This window comes from Myotis daubentonii, chromosome 10 (assembly GCF_963259705.1).
Source record: "Myotis daubentonii chromosome 10, mMyoDau2.1, whole genome shotgun sequence".
Classification (NCBI taxonomy): Eukaryota; Metazoa; Chordata; class Mammalia; order Chiroptera; family Vespertilionidae; genus Myotis; species Myotis daubentonii.
Window position 1 is genome coordinate 4,237,501 of NC_081849.1, and position 7,267 is coordinate 4,244,767.

Consider the following 7,267-nt stretch of genomic DNA (forward strand, 5'->3'; position numbering starts at 1 on the left):
GTGGTGGCGGCAGTGGTGGTGGTGTGGTGGTGGTGGTGGTGGCGGCAGTGGTAGTGGTGGTGGTGGTGGTGGTGGTGTGGTGGTGGTGGTGGCGGCGGCGGTGGTGGTGGTGTGATGGTGGTGGTGGTGGTGGTGGTGGTGTGGTGGTGGTTGTGGTGGTGGTGGTGGTGTGGTGGTGGCGGTGGTGTGGTGGTGGTGTGGTGGTGGTTGTGGTGGTGGTGGTGGTGTGGTGGTGGCGGTGGTGTGGTGGTGGTGGTGGTGTGATAGTAGTGGTGGTGGTGGTGTGGTGGTTGTGGTGGTGGCGGTGGTGTGGTGGTAGCGGTGGTGGTGGTGGTGGTGGTGGCGGCGGTGGTGGTGTGGTGGTGGTGGTGGTGTGATGGTGGTGGTGGCGGCGGCGGCGATGGTGGTGGTGGTGGTGGTGGTGGTGGTGGTGTGGTGGTGGTGGTGGTGGCGGCAGTGGTGGTGGTGTGGTGGTGGTGGTGGTGGCGGCAGTGGTAGTGGTGGTGGTGGTGGTGGTGGTGTGGTGGTGGTGGTGGCGGCGGCGGTGGTGGTGGTGTGATGGTGGTGGCGGTGGTGGTGGTGGTGTGATAGTAGTGGTGGTGGTGGTGTGGTGGTTGTGGTGGTGGCGGTGGTGTGGTGGTAGCGGTGGTGGTGGTGGTGGTGGTGGCGGCGGTGGTGGTGTGGTGGTGGTGGTGGTGTGGTGGTGGTGGTGGCGGCGGTGGTGGTGTGGTGGTGGTGGTGGTGGTGGTGGTGTGATAGTGGTGGTGGTGGTGTGATGGTGGTGGTGGTGGTGGTGTGATAGTTGTGGTGGTGTGATAGTGGTGGTGGTGGTGGTTGGACCGACCGCAGGAGCCACGGGAATGCCACCAGGGCAGAGGCCACTGTTCTCAGGACATCCCAGGGGAGTCTGGCCCTGGGCTGAATGACACCTGATTCTTTTGTAGAAAAGCGTCTTTAGATGAACCTACTTCTTCACTGGGAGCGTGGCGCAGGCGCGTGGGGGGAGCTCACTGACCTCCATGGGGGCTCCGTTTGCAGGAGGGGGGTAGCTCAGCTTTCCTCTCACACTTCAGTTCTTCCTGTGAGAATGCGCTTTTTGAGTATTTTTAACCAATAAAACAAATGTTCTCCCCAGAATTACATTGATATCCCTGCAGATTCATTGTCTGAGAAAGAGCCCATGGTGGCCCGAGGTGCCGAGAGGTCAAGCGTGAACTCAGACCATGCAGTGGGGATGGCGTGGGGACAGGCTTCCATGCACCGTGCGCACACCAGGACCACGAGGTCACGCACCTGTCAGTCACCAGAGAGGCCAGGCCCATGGGCGACGGCCGCTCACATGCGCACGCCCGCTGGCTGGGCGCCGGGGCCTGAGCAGAGCAGAGCTCACGGCCTGCAGCCTCCGGCGACTGCGTGGGACGGATGATGCCCTCACGTTGCACTCTGCATAGACACGGCCACCCGGGCCGCCATCTGAGCAGCTGAGTTCAGAAAGGGGCGCCTCGTGCCACAAGCGGACCTGAAACCCCCTCTTTAGCTGGGAGGAGGCCTGGCGCGTTCTTAGCTATCTTTGTCCCAAGGATTCTATCCGCTTAAAAGTCTATTCGGGAAGTAGCGGCTGACAAATCCTCAGACCGGAAGCAGAGCAGGGAGCGGAGGGGGAGGGACAGCGCCGTGTGCGCAGGGACCAGCCGACGGCGAAGAGGCAAAGGTTTGGACACGAACAGAGGCGATGGTTAAGCAATGTGGTGAATGTGTCCGACGCCTCAGTTGCACACTTACAAATGGTTAAATGATAAATACTGTGCTCCGTGCACTTGCCGCCGTAAACAAAGGAGACAGCTGCGAGCACGCACTGGCTGCGAGCCAGGGGGACCCAGCGAGACGCAGGCCCCACACTCGAGATGGGAAGCAGCTCTGAAACCCACTCCTCCCGGCAGCCGTCGTCCGAGGCGGGACACAGCCGGAGCCCCTGCCTGGGTGCCAACGGGGACACAGGAGGCAGAGGCGCCCCGCCAGCGGCCTCGCTCTGCCAGGCACCATCGGGTCACGCCCAGGAAGGTGCTGCCAGCACCAGCTCCCAGGGATGGCACGGAGCAATGGCGAGCTGCCACCAACGCCACCCCTGGCCTCCCACGTGCTCCTGGCAGACTCAGGGAGAGACACGTCCCTGAAGCCCCTGCTGGTCACAGAGGAGGCAGAGGTGGCACGGATGGGCGTGGGTGGAGAGCGGACAGCATTCGGAGGAAGCGCATGGAGAGGCCCAGCCCCCGGCCGCACTCTCCTCCCGGGGACACTGAGGCCCGGCCTCCAGCAGATAAGCGGGCAGATTGCGCACGGCTGTCCCCACGCGGTGGCCTGGAAGCTCCCCCTGAGGGCCGCCCATCCATCCTCACAGCCACCGGGCTCCACAGGCTGCACGGCACACCTGCCCGCTGGCCACGACGAGCCCTTGCTTCAAGTCCGCGCCACGCTCCACGCTTTATCCCGCTCACCCTCACAAGAACCCAGCGAAGTGGGGTTAGATCTCCCCCGTGTTCCAGATGAGGAAGCTAAAGTCACACTGTGCAAGGGGCGTGGGCACGCGGACCGCGCAGCTCTGCCAGGAGCCAGTCTTGGGCCACAGCCGTGCCGGCTCAGCCAGCACCACCGCAGCCTGGCTGAGGCCTGTTCCTCCAGCTCCCTCTTTCTATAGCCATGGGTCCCCTGTCCCCCCCACTCACAGGCATGCATGACCCTCAAAAGGCCCCGAGAGGAGCCCACCATTTGGGGAAGGAAAGGGAGTCGATGTAAAGCTGTGGGCCACGGTGCACCTTGGAACACTCCCGGCACGGAGGGGCCTGGAGAGCATGGTGCGGAGTGACCAGCCAGTCAGAGAAAGACGAGGGCCCATGACCCTCTCAGGTGTAGAATCTAATGAACAAAATAAACTGACAAGCAGCATCGAACCAGAGGCATGGAGCATGGGACAGCCTGACAGCTGTTGCGGGTGGGGTGGGGGCTGGATGAAAGAAGGTGCAGGGATCAGCTAAAGAACATCTATGCGTGGCCACGGCACAGAGCAGTGCGGAGGGGGCCGGGGGGCTGGGGGAGACTCTTGGGGCGATGGGCACACTGTTTTACTTTTGATTGAATTGTACACTTGAAACCTGTCCCCCAATAAATTCAATAAATAAAAATAGAAATAAATGTTAAAAGACAGCAATGAGAGTGTCGGTTTGAGGACCACGAAATCCGCAGTGGGCGCTGAGTCCGCCCCGGCAGCCCCCACACAGGGGAGGCGCTCATAGATGGAGCGGTGGAGACTGGTGTTTGGGAGTTTATACCCAGGATCTGAGCGCTCCCTCCGTGGGAAAACACAGCCCACTCAGCTAGTAACCAGGGGCTGCGCATCCAGTCCAGGCTCTGCGAACCAGCGGCGGCCCCAGCCCCGGACCAGTGTCGCTGCTCCGGGCGGTTCCTGTCGGGGCCGGAGCAGTGACCGGCCTGCCCTGTGCTCGGCCTTCCTGTGAGTCACTGGGCCCTGGCAGGGGCAGGGACACGGGGACGGGGAGAGAACAGTGGGCGGTGGAGGGCAGTCGGGCCTGGGGTCCCCCCGGGTGGGGCAGGCCCACGGCCCAGCAGAGCCCTGCCTCCAGAGCCAGTTCCCCAATGTTTGCTCAGCAGCGTCTGCGGCCCCGTGGCACCTGTACTGAGACGGGTTTTTGTGATGTTGTGGGGCGCAGATCCCCCCCAAACATGAAGACAAACACATTCCTGCTCAGCCTGCAGGTCATGCCCGGTCCTGCCGAGAAGAAAGGCCGCCTGTGATTGGCTCTGAGTCACCAGAGCTCTGGGCCATGAGTCATGCTCCTGTCATTTAGGGGAAGAGTCGCGAGGCCATCAGAACGTGCCCTCCTCCTGTCCGCCTCCAGCCCCTGCCCTTCACTGAGCCTTTGTTTCACAGAATAACAGGGACAAACCTTGGTTACTTGGGCCACACTAATTGGGGATCTCGGACCCTCACAGTGTGTCCAGGTTCAGTTTGGGGGACTCAGAGGCAGCACACCACAGAATGGGCACGGGGTGCTCCCAGGCGGGCCCAGCTCTGACCCCGGGAGGACACCACGGTGTCCGTAGCACCTCCCCAAGGCCTGGCCAGACCCTCAGGGCCCCCAGAAGGTCACTCCCAAAGGCAGGACAGGAGGCTCAGATGTAATAGGAGGAAGGAGCGAAGGGAAGAGCCTGACGCTGAGACTGCGCAGCACCTCTGTCCCAGGAAAGCTGACCGCGCCCTTCCCCGGGGCCTCAGGGAGCCACCTCCTGTGCCCCGTGCCCCTGGTGTTCTGGGCGGTGGGATGAAGAGAGGGACCCCAGCCAGCTGTCACCCACATTATAAACATTAGTCGTATTTGGCGGGAATGAAGCGAGGGAACCCTGACGACTGAGCAGCTCTCCTCATTGGACAGGATGAATTGAAACACCTAAGCCCGTGGTTCTCAACCTGTGGGTCGCGACCCCTTTGGCGGTCGAATGACCCTTTCTCAGGGGTCGCCTAAGACCATCCTGCATATCAGATCTTTACATCCCAATTCATAACTTTAGCAACATTACAGTTATGAAGTAGCAACGAAAATAATTTTATGGCTGGGTCACCACATGAGGAACTGTGTTTAAAGGGCCAGAAGGTTGAGAACCGCTGGCTAAGCCCTTAGCCTCCCTGCTAGTCGGAGCCGCCGTCCCGCGGAGCCATCGCTAGCGCCCCCCGGAGGCAGGGTGCAGTCCAGCCGTCAGATGCCATGATGGCCCCTTTACTGAAGTCAGTTTCTCAGAAAGTCCAGAGCATCGGCGCCTGCGGTCTAAAACCATCGCAGTCGTCGTTTCGTATCACCAGTGAGTTTCTTCTTAGAAACAGAGAAAATACTCAACACACAGACATCAAGTTCCTATACATCCGAATGAAACATAACGGGAAACTTAGACACATGGTCTGACATGCATACCTTAAACCTGGTCTATTGCAGCAAACCAAGGCCATGGTTATTTCATTTATAGGAGTGACATTGGCTCGCCCTCCTCCACCCGCAGCCCCTTTTCCCTCTGTCATCCCCGCAGCCTGTGTGAGGTGCGTGTGTATATGCATGCTTTTGGTAACCCCTTCACCTTCCTTCCTCCAGACCCCAGCCCCTCCTCTGCAGCTGCCAGCCCGGTGCATGTGTCCATGCCTCTGTGTCTATGTTGCTCAGCAGAGAAATGCACATCAAACCACAGTGAGGTGCCACCTTACACCTGCCAGAATGGCTCCCATTAACAAATCACAAACCATGGGGCTGGGAGGGCGCGGAGAAGGGAGCTCCCGAGCTCTGCTGTGGGATGCAGACAGTGCAGCGCCGCAGAAGACAGCGTGGCGCCTCCTCAAAGATCCCGGGACCATCACATTCGTGTCCCCGCACAGTTTAGAAAGCAAGATGCAGACAGGCGAGGGCTTTGCTTGCTGGCTTATTCGGTCAAGGAGAGATACAAGAGACGGGCAAGATTTTTCTATAAATAGAAAATTTAGCCCTAGCGGGTTGCTCAGTGGATAGAGCATCGGCCTGCACCTGAAGGGTCCCAGGGTCAATTCCTGGTCAGGGCACATGTGTGGGTTGCAGGCTCCATCCCCGGTAGGAGGTGTGCAGGAGGCAGCCAATCAATAAAATCTCTTTCCCTCTCCCTTCCCACTGAAATCAATAAGAAATATATATATATATATATATATATATATATATATATATATATATATATATATATATATATATTAGGGGCCCGGTGCACGAAATTCGTGCACTGGGTGTGTGGGGTGGGGGGAGTGTCCCTCAGCCCAGCCTGCCCCCTCTCACATACTGGGAGCCCTCAGGCATTGACCCCCATCACCCTCCAATCGCAGGATCGGCCCCTTGCCCAGGCCTGACGCCTCTGACAGAGGTGTCAGGCCTGGGCAGGGGACCCTCATTTCCCCCCATCACTGGTTCTGCCCCCAGCCCAGGCCTGATGCCTCTGGCCCAGGCATCAGGCCTGGGCAGGGGACCCCCAGACCCCTCCGATTGCTGGCTCTGCCCCTTGCCCAGGCCTGATGCCTCAGACAGAGGCGTAGCCCCCCATCACCCTCCAATCACCTGATCGGCCCCTTGCCCAGGTCTGACGCCTCCGCCAGAGGTGTCAGGCTTGGACAAGGGACCCCCATCTCCCCCTGATCACTGGCTCTGGCCTCCGCCCTGGCCTGAGGTCTCTGGCCCAGGAATCATGCCTGGGCAGGGGACCCCCATCTCCCTCTGATCGCTTGCTCCACCCCCCACCCAAGCCTGACGCCTCTGACCCAGGCTTCAGGCCTGGGCAAGGGGACCATCATATCCCCCCAATCCCCGGCTCAGCCCCCCGCCCAGGCCTGATGCCTCAGCCAGAGGAGTTGACCCTCATCACCCTCCGATCACCAATCACCGGATCGGCCCCTTGACCAGGCTTGAGGCCTCCGGCAGAGGTGTCAGGCCTGGGCAGGGGACGCCCAGCTCCCCGTGGTTGCAGGCTCCGCCCCTGCCCAGGCCTAACGCCTCTGGCTGAGGAGTCCGGCTCGGGCAGCGGGGACCCGCAGCTGCAGCGGCCCCGCGATCATGGGCTCCGCTTTAGGCCCAGGCAAGGGACCCCTAGCTCCTGGGACTGCCAGCTTCGACCGTGCCCAGCTCCCATCGCTGGCTCCACCCCTACTTCCTGCTATCACTGGCCAAGGCGGCAAAGACGCCTGATTCTCCGATCATGGCTGGGGGGCAGGGCAAAGGCGGCCCCAGGGCCGCCTTTGCCCTGCCCCCCAGCTCTTAGCTCCCCCCTGGGTTTCCGATCACTGTCAGTGGCAGGGGGCTTCTTCCTGCTTTCCCTTTCGCCTCCCTGCATTGTGCCTACATATGCAAATTAACCGCCATCTTGTTGGCAGTTAACTGCTAATCTTAGTTGGCAGTTAACTGCCAATCATAGTTGGCAGTTAATTTGCATATAGCCCTGATTAGCCAATGAAAAGGGTATCGTTGTACGCCAATTACCATTTTTCTCTTTTATTAGTGTAGATATATATATATATATATACATATATATATATATATATATATATATATATATATAGAGAGAGAGAGAGAGAGAGAGAGAGAGAGAGAGAGAGAGAGAAAAGTTCATGGAAAGGTGGAGCCTGTCTGCAGATCTAAGGTAAGAACAGACGTCTCCAGCTGCAGCCCTGAGCGCCGGCTCAGCGAGGCTGGGTCTG

At 59.8% G+C, this 7,267-nt stretch overlaps 1 pseudogene; it reads right to left on the reverse strand.

Moving 5' to 3' along the window:
* The window catches only part of LOC132211300 (basic proline-rich protein-like), a 29,606-nt pseudogene extending 29,026 nt beyond the window's left edge, over window positions 1-580 (reverse strand).
* Between the last annotated feature and the right edge of the window lie 6,687 nt (window positions 581-7,267).